This window comes from Scyliorhinus torazame, chromosome 11 (genome assembly GCF_047496885.1).
Source record: "Scyliorhinus torazame isolate Kashiwa2021f chromosome 11, sScyTor2.1, whole genome shotgun sequence".
NCBI classification, from domain to species: domain Eukaryota; kingdom Metazoa; phylum Chordata; class Chondrichthyes; order Carcharhiniformes; family Scyliorhinidae; genus Scyliorhinus; species Scyliorhinus torazame.
Window position 1 is genome coordinate 47,604,634 of NC_092717.1, and position 16,453 is coordinate 47,621,086.

Genomic DNA, 16,453 nt, shown 5'->3' on the forward strand with positions numbered 1-16,453 from the left:
TCTTCCTCTTAACAAGAGATTCCACTTCTTTGGTAAACCACGGTTCCCTCGCTCGGCACCTTCCTCCCTGCCTGACCGGTACATACTTATCAAGAACACGCAGTAGCTGATCCTTGAACAAGCTCCACTTATCCAGTGTGTCCAACACTTGCAGCCTACTTCTCCACCTTATCCCCCCCAAGTCACGTCTAATGGCATCATAATTTCCCTTCCCCCAGCTATAACTCTTGCCCTGCGGTGTATACTTATCCCTTTCCATCCTTAACGTAAACGTCACCGAATTGTGGTCACTGTCCCCAAAGTGCTCACCTACCTCCAAATCCAACACCTGGCCTGGTTCATTACCCAAAACCAAATCCAATGTGGCCTCGCCTCTTGTTGGCCTGTCAACAAACTGTGTCAGGAAACCCTCCTGCACACACTGTACAAAAAACGACCCATCTAATGTACTCGAACTATATCTTTTCCAGTCAATATTTGGAAAGTTAAAGTCTCCCATAATAACTACCCTGTTACTTTCGCTCTTATCCAGGATCATCCTCGCCATCCTTTCCTCTACATCCCTAGAACTATTTGGAGGCCTATAGAAGACTCCCAACAGTGTGACCTCTCCTTTCATGTTTCTAACCTCAGCCCATACTACCTCGGAAGATGAGTCCCCATCTAGCATCCTCTCCGCCACCGTAATACTGCTCTTGACTAGCAGCGCCACACCTCCCCCTCTTTTGCCTCCTTCTCTGAGCTTACTAAAACATCTAAACCCCGGAACCTGCAACATCCATTCCTGTCCCTGCTCTATCCATGTCTCCGAAATGGCCACAACATCGAAGTCCCAGGTACCAACCCATGCTGCCAGTTCCCCTACCTTATTTCGTATACTCCTGGCATTGAAGTAGACACACTTCAAACCACCTACCTGAACACTGGCCCCCTCCTGCGACGTCAAATCTGAGCTCCTGACGTCTATACTCTCATTCTCCCTTACCCTAAAACTACAATCCAGGTTCCCATGCCCCTGCTGCATTAGTTTAAACCCCCCCAAAGAGCACTAACAAATCTCCCCCCCAGGATATTTGTGCCCCTCAGGTTCAGATGTAGACCATCCTGTCTGTAGAGGTCCCACCTTCCCCAGAAAGAGACCCAGTTATCCAGAAATCTGAATCCCTCCCGCCTGCACCATCCCTGTAGCCACGTGTTTAATTGCTCTCTCTCCCTATTCCTCATCTCACTATCACGTGGCACGGGCAACAACCCAGAGATAACAACTCTGTTTGTTCTAGTTCTGAGCTTCCATCCTAGCTCCCTGAAAGCCTGCCTGACATCCTTGTCCCCTTTCCTACCTATGTCGTTAGTGCCAATGTGGACCACGACTTGGGGCTGCTCCCCCTCCCCCTTAAGGACCCGGAAAACATGATCCGAGACATCACGTACCCTTGCACCTGGGAGGCAACATACCAAACGTGAGTCTCTCACGCTCCCACAAAATCTCCTATCTGTGCCCCTGACTATAGAGTCCCCAATTACTAATGCTCTGCTCCTCTCCCCCCTTCCCTTCTGAGCAACAGGGACAGACTCCGTGCCAGAGGCCCGTACCCCATGGCTTACCCCTGGTAAGTCGCCCCCCCCACAAGTATCCAAAGCGGTATACTTGTTTCTCAGGGGAACGACCGCAGGGGATCCCTGCACTGACTGTTTTTTCCCAGTCCCTCTTACAGTTACCCATCTATCTCCAATCTTTGGTGTAACTAATTCCCTGAAGCTGCTATCTATGACCCCCTCTGCCTCCCGAATGATCCGAAGTTCTTCCAACTCCAGCTCCAGTTCCCTAACTCGGTCTTGGAGGAGCTGGAGATGGCAGCACTTCCTGCAGGTAAAATCAGCAGGGACACTAACGGCATCCCTCACCTCAAACATCCTGCAGGAGGAACATTGCACTCCCTTCCCTGCCATTCCTCTAACTTTCTACCAAGATCTGGCTAACAACTAATTTAAATTTTTTTTATATAAAAAAAAATATTAGTAACAATAATAAAATATGGTACTCACCTCACACCAATGGGTTTTATTGTTAGGTTAGAGGAGGAGGGCGGGTGGGAGACACTACACGTGTAGTGTCTCGGGTTTCCTCTCCACCAGAATCTATTGGTGAGGGTCTTCCCAGACGTCCGCGGGTCGACTTCCTGTTCCCACCCTAAACACTAGAATTTTAAAAAAAAAATTTAAAGGAGAAAGGAGAAACTTACCTCCCAGAAATCACTTCAGCACTGCCCCCGCTGAAATGGACTAGCCTGCTCCGCTCCTGCTGAAATCGACTTGGCCTGCAAGGTAAGTAAGTTAATCTGTACTTACCTCACCACAGGCAGCGACCTTTTAAATGGTCCCCTCTGCCTCGCAGCCCCCGCGCTTTTTCAAATTCCCGCGCTGATTCTAAGGTCCCAGCTCTCACTCCCGAACTCAACAGCTGACCTGCAAGGTAAGTAAGTTAATTTGTACTTACCTCACCACAGGCAGCGACCTTTTAAATGGTCCCCTCTGCCTCGCAGCCCCCGCGCTTTTTCAAATTCCCGCGCTGATTCTAAGGTCCCAGCTCTCACTCCCAAACTCAACAGCTGACCTGCAAGGTAAGTAAGTTAATCTGAAGCTCTCAGTGCTCCCAGAGTCCAGAAGGCAGGATATCTTGTGCCCGTCGACCTTCACTGTCGTCGACGCGGTCGCGAGGTTGTGCGGTCGGGACCGGTCGATCGTGATGGAGGCCAGACGTGGATGGTCGGCGGCGGTTTCAGGCGATGAGCGGCCCGATGAGGTGCCCGACGGGCAGGGTCCTGAGGCGGGGAAGATGGCGGCTCCCACGGGCCGCATGTGTCCTGAGGCAGGCAAGTTGGCAGCACCCATGGGCCTCACGTGTTGTGAGGTAAGCAAGATGGCAGCGCCCACGGGCCGCACGTGTTGTGAGGCAAGCAAGATGGCGGCGCCCACGGGCCGCACGTGGTCTGCGGCGAGGAAGGTGGTGGCGCCCGTAGGTCGCACATGGGGCGTGCTGAGACAATAGCAGCGACCGAGCGGGCCTGGCACATAGGAGCGAAATGCCCTTTCTTCCCGCAGGCCGAGCAGAGCGTGCTCCGTGCCAGGCAGCGCTGGCGGGGGTGTTTTGAGTGTTCTCAGAAGTAGCACTTGGGTACCCGGGGTTGGTTGGCTGCCGCGCGGCGCAGGCTTGGCTGGGGGAGGTCGCTGATGGGTCAACGGTAGGGTGTTCGCTGGCAGGGTCCATGATGCCCAGGAGGGGTGGGCCGTGCGGTCGGGGGCATACGCCTGTATATTGCGTGAGGCGACTGTGAGCGAGGGCGCTAATTTCTTGGTCGCCGCGAGGTCGAGGGTAGCCCCTTCTAAGAGGCGCTGGCGGATGTAGGCCGTCCCTATGCCCGTTACGAACGCGTCTCTAAGTAGCAGGTCAGAATGTTCAGCGGCCAAAACGGCCTGGCAATCACAGTCTCTCACTAGGATGTGCAGGGCATGCCAGAAATCTTCCACAGACTCACCAGAAAGTTAATGCCGCGTGGACAGGAGGTGCCTGGCGTAGATTTTGTTAGTCTGCTGAGTGTAGTTCTCCTTCAGTAGCGCCATGGCCTCAGCGTAGGTCGGCGCGTCCTGGATGAGGGGAAAGATATCGGAGCTCAGCCGCGTGTAAAGGATCTGGAGCTTCTGTGCCTCTGAGGGTGGGTCTGTTGCAGATCCGATGTATGCTTCAAAGCAAGCTAGCCAATGTGCGAAGGCTGACTTGGTGTTGTCTGCTTGAGGGTGCAGCTGCAGGCGATCAGACTTGATGTGGAGATCCATCGTTGTAAAATCTCTGCGTAATAAATTGATGCACTATCAATTACGACGAGACAAAAGTGGAGAGTAATCAAGGCTTTATTATGCAGAGATGTGGAGCCTCCCGCAGCTGCTGCCAAAATGGCTGCAGCTCGGAGGGCCCACACATTTATACTCCGCTTACTGGGCGGAGCCAGCAGGCAGGGATCTACCCCCGTACCTGAAGTACAGGGGCCTTACTGTAACACCCTCGTATGCAGTATATACAATACAACAGTGGTGACTACCACACATCTCAGCTCCAGGACATCACTTCAGGAGTTCCCCAGGGTAGTGTCCTAGGCTCAACCATATTCAGCTGCTTCATCAATGACCTGCCTTCCATCATAAGGTCAGAAGTGGGGATGTTTGCAGATGACTACACAATGGTCAGCACCATTCGCAACGCCTCAGGTAATGAAGCAGTTCATGTCCAAATGCAGCAAGACCTGGACAATATCCAGGCTTGGGCTGACAAGTTACATTAGCGCCACACAAGTACCAGGCAATGACCAACAAGAGAGGGTCTAACCATTGCCACTTGGCATTCACTGGCATTACCATCGCTGAATCTTCCACAATCAACATCCTGGGGGTTATCATTGATCAGAAACTGAACTGGACTAGCCACATTAATACTGTGGCTACCAGGGCAGGTCAAAGGCTAGGAATCCTACAGCGAGTAACCCACCTCCTGACCCCCCCCAAAGCCAGTCCACGATCTACAAGGCACAAATCAGGAGTGTAATGGATTACTTTCCACTTGCCTGGATGAGTGCAGCTCCCACAACAGTCAAGAATCTTGACACCATCCGGGACAAAGCAGCCCGCTTGATTGCTCGTCCTTCCACAAACATTTAAATCGAATTTGAATGCTGAATACAGGGTTAAAGGCAGGATTCTTGGAAGTGTGGAGGAACAGAGGGATCTTGGGGTCCACGTACATAGATCCCTCAAAGTTGCCACCCAGGTTGATACGATTGTTAAGAAGGCGTATGCTGTGTTTGCTTTCATTAACAGGGGGATTGAGTTTAAGAGCCGCGAGGTTTTGCTGCAGCTTTATAAAACCCTGGTTCGACCACACTTGGAATATTGTGTCCAATTCTATCCGGCTCATTATAGGAAGGATGTGGATGCTTTGGAGAGGATGCAGAGGAGATTTACCAGGATGCTGCCTGGACTGGAGGGCATGTCTTATGAAGAAAGGTTGAGGGAGCTAGGGCTTTTCTCACTGGAGCGAAGAAGGAAGAGAGGTGACTGGAGAAAGGTGTACAAGGTGATGAGAGGCATGGTTAGAGTGGATAGCCAGAGACTTTCCCCCAGGGTGGAAATGGCTGTCATGATGGGACATAGTTTTAAGGTGATTGGAGGAAGGTATAGGGGAGATGTCAGAGGTTGGTTCTTTACACAGAGAGTGGTGGGTGAGTGGAAGGCACTGCCAGCAGAGGTGGTGGAGTCAGAGTCATTAAGGACATTTAAGCGATTCTTGGACAGGCACATGGACAGCAGTAAATTGAAGGGGTGTAGGTTAGGTTGATCTTACATTAGGATAAATGGTCGGCACATCATCGTGGGCCGAAGGGCCTGTACTGCGCTGGACTGTTCTATGTTCTAAACCCTCCACCACCGAACAGTGGCAGCCGTGTGTACCATCTACAAGATACACTGCAGTAACTCACCAAGGTTCCTTAGATAGCCAACCCATGGTCACTACCATCTAGAAGGACAAGAGCAGCAGATGCCTGGGAACCCCACCACCTGGATGTTCCCCTCAAAGTCACTCACCACCCCGACTTGGAAATATATCACCGTTCCTTCACTGTCGCTGGGGCAAAATCCTGAAACTCCCGAACAGCATTGTGGGTGTACTTACACCTGAAGGACTGCACCGGTCAAGAAGGCAACTCATCACCACCTTCTGAATGGCAACTGGGGATTGGCACTATATTCTGGCCTAACCAGCGATGCCCACATCCCGTAAAGTAATTTTAAAAATGTTGCGACCTTTAGGACCTCCGTTGTCTGATTAGCTATCAAATATAATTGCAATCTTTCTTCATATGAATTCCATGTTTCATAATCCTCACCAAACATGTCCATGGTGCCCGTATTCCCTGCCATTATTGAATCCCGGCTCCTAGGGTCTATAGTTCCTTCCGACTGCATTGGAAAGTCTGGCACAAACAATCCCTTGAATAAGCAACTAGGAAACCTTTACCTTTTATACCTGCGTATTTTGACTTTTTTGTCTAGTAGTGGCCTGTGCGAAGTTGGCAGACTTCAAAATTCCCGTTTTCCGCAGCTTCACCATGTGGGTGGACCCTGCAACCCAAACCCCACTCACTTAAATGCAAGTAAGTCTTCCCTGACTGTCAGTCTTCATACTCAGTTTGTGTTTCGCCCGATGTGTGTGAGAGAGCTATTCCGGTCCCAAGAATCTTCTGTTGCTCCAGATGCTGTCCCACAATTGGTCGACGAAAATCTTGTTTCGAACAATTTTTCTGCCTCAATCCTCATCGCCTGTTTTCTCCTGTTATATATCTTTGTTGCCGTAAAGAGAAAATGTATGGAGGTGGCCACAATATGGATTCTTGTAAAACAGAATGAGAGGTTTATTAAGGCTCAATGGAATCAAGATGGTGATTTGCCCAAAGCCCGTGCAAACACTGCTGATGTCACTATACAGCACGTAACGCCGAACCAGCAAGAATGTATTCCCCGATACATACCACTCACCAAAAGGTATGGTCCCTGCTAGTGCTTTCCCCTAGCCTCTCCACCAACACCCATACCTCCCCACCCCACTCTGCACTTCCTCCTGAGTGAGGAGCAGAGGTCCTGCCTCCAGCAAATCAATGAGCATTAAAATAATTAAATGGCTGCGAGGCAGCCTGTATCAGCAGCAGTGTGCTTGCTGCTGACTCCTTGGATAGCGAGAAGAGAAACACTGCGCAATTTAATAGAAATTAAACTCAGTCCCCTTTTGGGCGCATTTATCCGGGTGTTTCTGGGCGTTTGCAGCACCGTGAACAACCCCGCTATTAAACGGGACTCTGCTTCATTTCTGGGCCTCAGCAAGGAATGCCCTGCCGAGGCCGCACTTCGGCTCATTTCCTTCACTAACGAGCCAAGTTCATTAGTGCAAGAAGAGATTGGGAAGCCATCTTTGGACTGCCCCATCCCCAATGCCCCAACTTACTAATTAGGAGGTCCTTGAGCCCCCAGCACCCCACCTCATAAGGATAGGCCACCCTCGGGCCCAATCTCCTGCATGGGGAAAATGCCACCTGGGCACCTTTGCACTGCCAGCCTGGTACCCTGGCAGTGCCTCTGCCAGCCTGGCAGTGCCACCAAGGCACCCAGGAGTTGCCAAGGTGGCACCTGGGTAGCACTGCCCGGATGCATGGATGGCAGTAGCAGGGGGCCAGGCTGGCACTGCCACAGTGCCTGTGTGGCATCAGGAGTGCCAGGCTACCACCCTGCCCAGAGCCTGACCACCCAGGGGCCCCAATCGCCTGGGAGACCCCGGTAGGTCTGGTCCGCATTTGTGGAAACCAGTGCTAAATGGCACCCACTCGGGGTCTCCGAGACGAGGCTGTTAGATTCTGCTCCTTGGGTAACTCCGCTGCGAACAAGTGTGCTTAGCTGCTCACTTAAATATGCAAATCTGGATCATAAGAACATAAGAACTAGAAGCAGGAGTAGGCCATCTGGCCCCTCGAGCCTGCTCCACCATTCAATGAGATCATGGCTGATCTTTTGTGGACTCAGCTCCACTTTCCGGCCCGAACACCATAACCCCTAATCCCTTTATTCTTCAAAAAACTATCGATCTTTATCTTAAAAACATTTAAAGAAGGAGCCTCTACTGCTTCACTGGGCAAGGAATTCCATAGATTCACAACCCTTTGGGTGAAGAAGTTCCTCCTAAACTCAGTCCTAAATCTACTTCCCCTTATTTTGAGGCTATGCCCCCTAGTTCTGCTTTCACCCTCCAGTGGAAACAACCTGCCCGCATCTATCCTATCTATTCCCTTGATAATTTTATATGTTTCTATAAGATCCCCCCTCATCCTTCTAAATTCCAACGAGTACAGTCCCAGTCTACTCAACCTCTCCTCGTAATCCAACTCCTTCAGCTCTGGGATTAACCTAGTGAATCTCCTCTGCACACCCTCCAGCGCTAGTACGTACTTTCTCAGGTAAGGAGACCAAAACTGAACACAATACTCCAGGTGTGGCCTCACTAACATCTTATACAATTGCAGCAAAACCTCCCTAGTCTTAAACTCCATCCCTCTAGCAATGAAGGACAAAATTCCATTTGCCTTCTTAATCACCTGTTGCACCTGTAAACCAACTTTTTGCGACTCATGCACTAGCACACCCAGGTCTCTCTGCACAGCAGCATGTTTTAATATTTTATCATTTAAATAATAATCCCTTTAACTGTTATTCCTACCAAAATGGATAACCTCACATTTGTCAACATTGTATTCCATCTGCCAGACCCTAGCCCATTCACTTAGCCTATCCAAATCCCTCTGCAGACTTCCAGTATCCTCTGCACTTTTTGCTTTACCACTTATCTTAGTGTCGTCTGCAAACTTGGACACATTGCCCTTGGTCCACAACTCCAAATCATCTATGTAAATTGTGAACAGTTGTGGGCCCAACACTGATCCCTGAGGGACACCACTAGCTACTGATTGCCAACCAGAGAAACACCCATTAATCCCCACTCTTTGCTTTCTATTAATTAACCAATCCTCTATCCATGCTACTACTTTCCCCTTAATGCCATGCATCTTTATCTTATGCAGCAACCTTTTGTGTGGCACCTTGTCAAAGGCTTTCTGGAAATCCAGATATACCACACCCATTGGCTCCCCGTTATCTACCGCACTGGTAATGTCCTCAAAAAATTCCACTAAATTAGTTAGGCACGACCTGCCCTTTATGAACCCATGCTGCGTCTGCCCAATGGGACAATTTCCATCCAGATGCCTCGCTATTTCTTCCTTGATGATAGATTCCAGCATCTTCCCTACTACCGAAGTTAAGCTCACTGGCCTATAATTACCCGCTTTCTGCCTATCTCCCTTTTTAAACAGTGGTGTTACGTTTGCTAATTTCCAATCCGCTGGGACCACCCCAGAGTCTAGTGAATTTTGGTAAATTATCACTAGTGCATTTGCAATTTCCCTAGCCATCTCTTTTAGCACTCTAGGATACATTCCATCAGGGCCAGGAGACTTGTCTACCTTTAGCCCCATTAGCTTGCCCATCACTACCTCCTTGGTGATAACAATCCTCCCAAGGTCCTCACCTGTCATAGCCCCATTTCCATCAGTCACTGGCATGTTATTTGTGTCTTCCACTGTGAAGACCGACCCAAAAAACCTGTTCAGTTCCTCAGCCATTTCCTCATCTCCCATTATTAAATCTCCCTTCTCATCCTCTAAAGTACCAATATTTACCTTAGCCACTCTTTTTTGTTTTATATATTTGCAGAAACCTTTACTATGTTTTTATATTCTGAGCAAGTTTACTCTCATAATCTATCTTACTCTTCTTTATAGCTTTTTTAGTAGCTTTCTGTTGCCCCCTAAAGATTTCCCAGTCCTCTAGTCTCCCACTAATCTTTGCTACTTTGTATGCTTTTTCCTTCAATTTGATACTCTTCCTTATTTCCTTAGATATCCATGGTCGATTTTCCCTCTTTCTACCGTCCTTCCTTTTTGGTGGTATAAACCTTTGCTGAGCACTGTGAAACATCGCTTGGAAGTTTCTCCACTGTTCCTCAACTGTTTCACCATAAAGTCTTTGCTCCCAGTCTACCTTCGCTAGTTCTTCTCTCATCACATTGTAATCTCCTTTGTTTAAGCACAAAACACGAGTGCTTGATTTTACCTTCTCACCCTCCATCTGCATTTTAAATTCCACCATATTGTGATCGCTCCTTCCGAGAGGATCCCTAACTATGAGATCCTGAATCAATCCTGTCTCATTACACAGGACCAGATCTAGGACCGCGTGTTCCCTCGTAGGTTCCATTACATATTGTTCTGGAAAACTATCGCGGATACAGTCTATAAACTTCTCCTCAAGGCTGCCTTGACTGACCTGGTTAAACCAATCGACATGTAGATTAAAATCCCCCATGATAACTGATGTACCATTTCTACATGCATCAGTTATTTCTTTGTTTATTGCCTGCCCTACCATAATGTTACTATTTGGTGGCCTATAGACTACTCCTATCAGTGACTTTTTCGCTTTACTATTCCTGATTTCCACCCAAATGGATTCAACCTTATCCTCCATAGCACCGATGTCATCCCTTACTGTTGCCCGGATGTCATCCTTAAATAACAGAGCTACACCACCTCCCTTACCATCCACTCTATCCTTCCGAATTGTTTGATACCCTCGGATATTTAACTCCCAGTCGTGACCATCCTTTAACCATGTTTCAGTAATGGCCACTAAATCATAGTCATTCACGATGATTTGCGCCATCAACTCATTTACCTTATTCCGAATACTATGAGCATTCAGGTAAAGTACACTTATGTTGGCTTTTTTACCTCTGTTCTGAATCTTAACACCTCGATCAGTAACCTCTCCTAAGTTATATTTCCTCTTCACCTTTCTCCTAATTTTCCTTGTCGTTGAACCCATATCTTCATGTAACAACCTGCCGCGTCGCTTACCATTAATGTTTTCACTTCCCGTTTTATTCCTTTTAGTATTCCTGGTCCTATTCACTGAGCTCCCCTCAGTCACTGCACCTTGTATTGTCGCCCTTTTTGATTTTTGACTATGGCTTCTCTGCCTTACACTTTCCCCCTTACTGCCTTTTGTTTCTGTCCCTGTTTTACTACCTTCCAACTTCCTGCATCGGTTCCCATCCCCCTGCCACATTAGTTTAAACTCTCCCCAACAGCTCTAGCAAACAGCCCCCCCTAGGACATCGGTTCCAGTCCTGCCCAGGTGCAGACCGTCCGGTTTGTACTGGTCCCACCTCCCCCAGAACCGGTTCCAATGCCCCAGGAATTTGAATCCGTCCCTCTTGCACCATCTCTCGAGCCACACATTCATCCTATCTATCCTGACATTCCTACTCTGACTAGCTCGAGGCACTGGTAGCAATCCTGAGATTACTACCTTTGAGGTCCTACTTTTTAGTTTAACTCCTAACTCCCTGAATTCAGCTTGTAGGACCTCATCGCGTTTGTTAGCTATATCGTTGGTGCCTATGTGCACCACGACAGCTGGCTGTTCACCCTCCCCTCCCAGAATGTCCTGCAGCCTCTCCGAGACATCCTTGACCCTTGCACCAGGGAGGCAACATACCTTCCTGGAGTCTCGATTGCGTCTGCAGAACCGCCTGTCTATTCCCCTTACAATTGAGTCCCCTATCACTATAGCCCTGCCATTCTTCTTCCTGCCCAGCTGCGCAGCAGAGCCAGCCACGGTGCCATGAACCTGGCTGCTGCTGCCTTCCCCTGGTGAGCCATCTCCCTCAACGGTATCCAAAGCGGTATATCTGTTTTGCAGCGAGATGACCGCAGAGGACACCTGCATTGCCTTCCTACTCTTGCTCTGTCTTTTGGTCACCCATTTTCTATCTCCCTCAGTACCTTTCACCTGCGGTGTGACCACCTCGCTGAACGTGCTATCCACGACGTCCTCAGCATCGCGGATGCTCCAAAGTGAGTCCATCCGCTCCAGAGCCATCAAGCAGTCTAACAGGAGCTGCAACTGGACACACTTCTTGCACGTGAAGGAGCCAGGTACAGTGGACGTGTCCCTGAGCTCCCACATCGCACACGAGGAGCATGACATGGGTCTGAGATATCCTGCCATGTCTTAAACCTTCGGTTGACTTCAACAATTACAATTTCCCCCCCACCAAAAAAATAAAAATAAATAAACAACAAAGAAAAATATAAATAAATATACCAATGAAAAGAAAAAGAAAACAGAAACACTACTGACCAGTCACTTACCAGGGATAAAAAGCACTTCCTCCCCACCCAGCTTCGAATTCCCACCTAGATTCAAATTCCCAAACTCACTCTTGGTTCTGTCTCACTCTGGCTGTGTCTTCGCTGGCTCACAGGGAGAACTCTCATTGTGTGCAGGATCCAGATTGCGACGCCTTGCGAGATTTCAGGAGGTGTAACAAGGGCTGGATATCTTGCGAGAAGTCTGTCCCAAGATTTACCCCCCTCATTATGCCCTAAGTGAGATGCGACGAGGCCGTTAGTTCGCACCCTCTGCTATCCAAAAAATCCTGGTCATAAAAATAATTTAATTTATAGTATCGGTTTTTACCATTCATTCCATGCTACTTCAAAATGCATAATGTTTTCCACAGTTTGGAATTTGGAAGAAGCAAGAATAAATATTTAATCCCTTTCAGCAAGTCATATGATGCCTTTGTTTCTTGCTGGGCGGTATGATCAATCTCATATTACTGGTCTAATGAATTCTTCTTATTTGTTTTTCACACCTAGCTTTATGCTTAATTAAGTAGCTCTTTCATGGAAGTCCCATTCATTTTCACATCAATCTTTGGCTTAGACATATGCTCTTATGTTGTGGTAATAAGACTAGAGCTGGAAATAACGTTTATTTGGTTACGGGATAGACAGGATGAATGCATGGCTTGAGAGATGGTGCAGGAGGGAGGGATTCAGATTTTGGGGACTTTGGAACCAGTTTTGGGTTCTACAAATCAGATGGTCTACACCTGGGCAGGACTGGAACCAATGTCCGAGGGCGGCAGTTTGCTAGCGCTGTTGGGGAGCGTTTAAACTAATATGCCAGGGGGAGGGGAACCTATGTAAGGAGTCAGAGAAAGAGGGAGCAAGGACAGAAAAAAGGGTAGAAAAGGGAATAAGAAAAGTTATAGGTGGAGAAACCAAGGGCAAAATTCAAACAGGGCAAAAGAGAAAAATATTGGGAGCAAGATAAACAATGTGGAAAAGACAAACTTAAAAGCCCTGTGCCTTAATGCACGGAGCATTTTTAATAAAGTGGATGAACTAATCGCGCAGATAGATATAAATGGGTACAATATAATTGGGATTACAGAAACATGGCTGAAAGGTGACCAGGGATAGGAACTGAATGTCCCAGGGTATTCAGTATTTAGGAAGGACATGCATAAAAGAAAAGGTGGTGGCATGGCACTGCTGGTTAAAGACAAAATTAACACAATAGTGAGAAAGGATATTAGCTCTGACAATGTGGAATCTGTATGGGTAGAGTTGAGAAATACCATGGGGCAAAAAACATTAGTGGGTGTCATATATAGACCCCCAAACTGCAGTGGTGATGTTGGGAATGGCATTAAACACGAAATTAGAGATGCATGTAATAAGGGAATATCGGTGATCATGGGTGAATTTTAATCTGCACATAGATTGGGCGAATCAAATTAGCCACAATGCCGTAGAGGAGGAATTCCTGGAGTGTATACGGGATAGTTTTCTTGACCAATATGTGGAGGAACCAACCAGAGAGCAGGCCATCTTATACTGGGTACTGTGTAATGAGAAGGGAATCATTGCCAATCTGGCTATGGGAGACCCCTTGAGGATGAGCGACCATAACATGATAATTTTTAAAATCAAGATGGAGAGTGAAGAGGGCAGCACAGTGGTGCAGTGGTAGCACTGCAGTCTCACGGCGCCGAGGTCCCAGGTTCGATCCCGGCTCTGGGTCACTGCCCGTGTGGAGTTTGCGCATTCTTCCCGTGTTTGCGTGGGTTTCAACCCCACAACCCAAAGATGTGAAAGGTAGGTGGATTGAACACGCTAAATTGCCCCCTTAATTGGAAAAAATGAATTGGGTACTCTAAATTTTTTTTTAAAAAGATGGAGAGTGAAGTAGTTGATTCAGAGAGGGTGCTGAATCTTAATAAAGGAAACTATGCAGATATGAGGCGTGAGTTGGTCTTGATAGATTGGGGAGAGTTATGTAAAGGGACGACAGTGGATAGACAATGGGAAACATTCAAGGATCGCATGGGGGAACTGCAGCAACTGTTCATTCCTATCTGGCACAAAAGCAAAATGGGTAAGAGGGCCAATCCATGGCTTACAAAGGAAATTAGAAACAGTATCCAATCCAAGGAAGAAGCATACAGATTGGCTGAAGAAAAATAATAGGTCTGAGGATTGGGAGCAGTTTAGAATTCAGCAAAGAAGGACCAAGGGATTGATTAAGAAGGAGAAAATTCAGTACGAAAGTAAGCTTGCAGGGAACATAAAGGGGCAGCACGGTAGCATTGTGGTTAGCACAATTGCTTCACAGCTCCACGGTCCCAGGTTCGATTCCCGGCTTGGGTCATTGTCTGTGCGGAGTCTGTACATTCTCCCCGTGTGTGCGTGGGTTTCCTCCGGGTGCTCCGGTTTCCTCCCACAGTCCAAAGATGTGCAGGTTAGGTGGATTGGCCATGCTAAATTGCCCTTAGTGTCTAAAGTTGCCCTTAGTGTTGAATGGGGTTACTGGGTTATGGGGATAGGGTGGAGGTGTGGACCTTGGGTAGGGTGCTCTTTCCAAGAGCTGGTGCAGACTCGATGGGCCAAATGGCCTCCTTCTGCACTGTAAATTCTATGATAATCTATGATAAAGACTGACACTAAGAGTTCCAATAGATATGTAAAGACAAAGAGATTGGTAAAGATAAATGTAGGCCTCCTACAGACAGAAACAGGGGAATATATAATAAGGGACAAAGAAATGGCTGAGCAATTGAATACATACTTTCGTTCTGTCTTCACAAAAGAGGACACAAATCAGATACCAGAATTGTTGGAGAATGAAAGGTTTAGTGAGAGAGAAGAACTGAGGGAGATCAATATTAGTAGAGAAATGGTGCTGGGAAAATTGACGGGATTGAAGGCAAATAAATCCCCAGGGCCTGATAATCTGCATCCCAGAGTGCTTAAGAGGGTGGCTCTGGAAATAGTGGATGCATTGGTGGTATTCTTCCAGGATTCTATAGACTCTGGAACTGTCCCTGCAGATTGGAGGGTAGCTCATGTCACTCGAATATTCAAAAAGGGAGGTAGAAGAAAACAGGGAAATATAGACCAGTAAGCCTAACATCGGTAGTGGGGAAAATTCTTGAAATCATTATCAAGGACTTTATAGCGGAACATTTAGAAAGCAGTGGCAGGATCAGTCAGAGTCAGCATGGATTTATGAAGGGGAAATCATGCTTGCCAAATCTGTTGGAATATAACAAGGGGGAGCCAGTCGATGTGGTATATCTGGACTTTCAGAAGTTTGACAAAGTCCTGCAGAAAAGATTATTGTGCAAGATTAAAGCGCATGGGATTGAGGCAAGTGTATTGAGGTGGATAGAAAACTGGTTGGCAGAGAGGAAACAAAGAGAAGGAATTAATGGGTCTTTTTCAAATAGGCAGGCAGTAACTAGTGGGGTGCCACAGGGATCGGTGCTGGGACCCCAGCTATTCACAACATATATTAATGATTTGGATGAGGGAACAAAATGTAACATCTCAAAGTTTGCAGATGATACCAAGTTGGGTGGGAGGGTGAACTGTGACAAGGATGTAGAGATCCTATCGCATGATCTGGACAGGTTGGGCGAGTAGGCAAATCAATGGCAGATGCAGTATAATTTGGATGTCTGAGGTTATTCACTTTGGAAGCAAAAACAGGAAGGCAGATTATTACCTGAACGGTTGTAAATTGAGAAAGGGGAGTGTGCAGTGGGAGCTGAGAGTCCTGGTGTACCAGTCGCTGAAGGTAAGCATGCAGGTGCAGCAGGCAGTAAAGAAGGCTAATGGTATGTTGGCCTTCATTGTGAGAGGTTTCAAGTACAGGAGCAGGGATGTGTTGTTGCAATTATACAGGGCCTTGGTGAGGCCACACCTAGAATATTGTGTGCAGTTATGGTCTCCTTTTCTGAGGAAGGATGTACTTGCTCTCTCGGGAATGCAGCCAAGGTTTACCGTGCTGATCCAGGGATGGCGGGACTGTCATCTGAGGAGAGATTGACTAGGTTAGGATTGGTCTCACTGGAGTTCAGAAGACTGAGGGGGGGATCTCATAGAGACTCATAAAATTCTAACAGGACCAGGCAAGGTAGATGCAGGGAAGATGTTCCCAATGGTGGGTGTGTCCAGAACCAAGGGTCACAGTCTGAGGATTCAGGGTAAACCATTTCGGACAGAGATGAGGAGACATTTCTTCACCTAAAGAGTGATGAGCCTGTGGAATTCATTCCCACAAGAAGTAGTTGATGCTAAGACATTGAATATATTCAAGAGTCGGCGAGATATAGCACTTGGGGCGAATGGGATCAAAGGTTCTGTGGAGAAAGCAGGATTAGGCTATTGAGTTGGATGATCAGCCATGATCGTGATAAATGGTGGAGCAGGCTCGAAGGGCCGAAAGGGCTCCTCCTGTTCCTATCTTCTATGTATCTATGTAAATAACATTAAAAGTAAATACTCCTTGAATTATTTTGCTCTGAGCCTAGACCAGACCCCCAAGTTTCTTTTGAGATCCGGACAGGGATCAATAATGTTTTATTTAAAATAGACAAAGTTATTCA

General features: G+C 47.6%; 1 protein-coding gene and 1 long non-coding RNA gene across 4 annotated transcripts in view; one reads left to right on the forward strand and one right to left on the reverse strand.

The window, feature by feature from the left end:
- oxr1a (oxidation resistance 1a) overlaps positions 1-16,453 on the forward strand; it is a 704,666-nt gene that overhangs the window by 227,648 nt on the left and 460,565 nt on the right. The gene's annotated exons all lie outside the window — the stretch shown is intronic.
- LOC140385265 (uncharacterized) overlaps positions 6,242-16,453 on the reverse strand; it is a 151,056-nt gene continuing 140,844 nt past the window's right edge. The window contains exon 3 of the long non-coding RNA XR_011933324.1: positions 6,242-6,439. This is a non-coding gene — a long non-coding RNA (uncharacterized lncRNA). The remainder of the gene's footprint in view (positions 6,440-16,453) is intronic.